Source organism: Tupaia chinensis, unplaced genomic scaffold (genome assembly GCF_000334495.1).
Source record: "Tupaia chinensis unplaced genomic scaffold, TupChi_1.0 Scaffold000354_1, whole genome shotgun sequence".
Lineage (NCBI taxonomy): Eukaryota > Metazoa > Chordata > Mammalia > Scandentia > Tupaiidae > Tupaia > Tupaia belangeri.
This window is the reverse complement of record NW_006159849.1, coordinates 1060849-1063684: the sequence shown is the minus strand read 5'-3', so window position 1 is coordinate 1063684 and position 2836 is coordinate 1060849.

The window sequence follows — 2836 nt, the reverse complement described above, 5'->3', positions numbered from 1 at the left end:
GGAGTTTCCTCACTTTCTTTTTCTCTCTTTCTTTTTCTCTCTCCAGTGAGCACACATGCTCTCTAACAAATTTTCTAAAAATAAATTATTTTGCTAGATGGCATGTGTGCTTGCCAGAGAGACAGAGAGATGAAGAAGAAGAGGAAGGAGAAGGCACCCCCATGGGGAATGATAACTCTGCTATTCCTTCTCCCCCATCTCTCCCTCTTTTAGGGATTCTGGGCAAACACATGCACTGAGTGTGTTTCTGGAGCCACTGGGGTCTGAGATTCAAACAATGGTTTGGCTAAGTGAGATGGGTTGCCTTCATCACAGGGCCATGGAGTTGGTCCAACCAAAGTATTTATTTTTTTGGGGGGGAGAGGTTTTTGCTATAGGGCACATGCACTCGCCAGAAAAAGAGAGAGAGACAGAAAGCGAGAAATCACCTCCCTGGGGGTTGGCCACGCCACAATCCCTTTTCCTCCACTCTCCTCTCAGGATCTTGGGCACGTACGCACATGCACCCGGCATGAGTTTAAACCACCGGGTCCAGGACTCGAACCACAGTCGACTACAGGGGAGTCCAGTGACATAGCCATAATGCCAACTGCTGGTCCCCAACCAAAGTAATTTTGAATTGTAATTTTTTTACATCAAACATCACTCCTAATCGGTATGCCATTATATACTAACACAAACATTTTAAGAGTATTTTCCATAACTGATTTAATTTCTACGTGTGTGGATTCTTCTGTTTTCCAAATTTTATATGATAGTTTGTAGTGTTTTCATAAATCAGGAAAAAAAAGTAAGACAGTTTTTTAAGAAAAAAAAAGGTTCAATGTGTTCATTTCTGAATACATATCTTTAGAGTAACTTGCCATTTACATACTAAAAATATGTAAACAGAGAAGTTACTAAATGTTCCCAGAAATCCCTGGAAATTTCCCTCCAAGAAATACACACATGTTGATATTTCTTGGAATTCACTGCAGCTGGTTTCCCTTCTCTGGTTTCAGACTGCTTTGGTCCCAAAAATCATTCTACTGGAATTATACAATAAGCTCATTGTTTCAATGCTTCTCCCCAAAGGCAAAATTCAGGGATTTGTCCTTTTTTTATTATTACAGTTCTAAACCTATTAGCCATTCTTTCTGATGTGGTTTTGATCTCTTAGAGGACTGTCACATCAAAGGTGTCTTTTATGGATTTGGTTTACTTTGTAGGGTTTCTATTCCATCAGCAACCAGCTGGGGGTGGGGGAAGGAAGAAGAGTGGGGAACAATACATGCCAAATGCAGAGTCTTCTTGGTTATTCGACAAAAGAATGACCTATTAGACTCACAGGTGGACCCCAGGTGAATTTCTGGGAAAGAGAACAGTCTGGAAATAATGACATTGAGGAATATTACAAAAAACTGGGCATAATTCACTAGAAGGAGGTGAAACAATAGGGTTTTTTGGCATGAAATGTTTTCACATAACAAGTGCATTATAAGGGCATGGTGGCGCCCACCCTATCACAAGTGCATTATAAGAGGAAGTAAGAAGACAATTTCATATATAAAGAAGCACTTTTGAACAAGTACAATTATCATGAGATAAAGCATGCTAACTTATGTGACATAAACTGTCTACCCTGAAGATTTACAAGAAGACCCTGAAGATGCACTTTGAGGATGGTATGTAGGATAGCTGCATGTTGGAAAGAGTATTGGATTTGGTCATCTCTAAGATCCTTTAAGCTCTGAAAACCTATGATTTCATGACAATTTTATGCACCTGTAAATTGATATTAATTCCAGAGATTATACACATTTTTCTTTCAGTTAAAGAGTAATCGTTTGAGGGACCAGCAGTTAGTGTAATGGCTATGTCGCTGGACTCCACGTAGTCGACCACAGTTCGCGTCCCGGACCCAGTGGCTGAAAACTCATGCCAGGCGCATGTGCGTGCGTGCCCAAGATCCCGAGAGGAGAACGGAGGAGAAGGGATTGCGGTGTGGCCATCCTCCCTGGGGGGTGATTTCTCGCTTTCTGTCTCTATGTCTCTCTCTGTCTGGTGAGCGCACGTGCCCTATAGTGAAAAACCTCTCCAAAAAAAAAAAAAAAAGAGCAATCATTTGGTACCTCTGTGCTGTTTCAAAGGCAATACTTTGGGGCTAGCAGGTGGCATGTGGTTAAGGTGCTGGATTCTCACATGGTCAATCATGGTTTGGATCTCAAACCCGGCAGCTTGAAAACCATGCTGGTTCAGTAGATGACGCTGGACTCCCACATGGCCAATGATGGATTGAGTCCCAGACCTGGTGGCTTGAAAATCATACCAGGCATGTCACATCAGGCACGTGTGCATGCTTGCCTGAAATCCCAGGAGGAGAATGGAAGAGAAGGGATTGCAGTGTGGCCATCCTTCCTGAGAGGTGATTTCTCATTTTCTCTCTCCCTGTCTCTCTCTGTCTCGTTTTGAAAAGTGAACATGCCATATGGCAAAAACCTGGGAAAAGCAACAACAACAACAACAACAACAACAACAAAAAAGGCAGCCAAAAACCTGGGAAAAGCAACAACAACAACAAAAAAGGCAGGACTTTTCTAATGTCTTTAGCTGCATTGAAATCTCAAGACTCAATAAATTAGAGCCACACTAAAGACTCTTCACTTTCTTAGCCAGGATAGTCTAGCTTACATTATACTATATTTCAGTAACTTGAAACATCCTAGGTTTATTTCTCACTCAGGCTGCATATCTATGGTGGGTTATTTCCTACATCATAGTAACTTCCACTTCAGGACCCAGGCTGTTGAAGCAGTTACTAATTGGAAAAATGTTAGGGACTTTTCTTGTGGCAAAG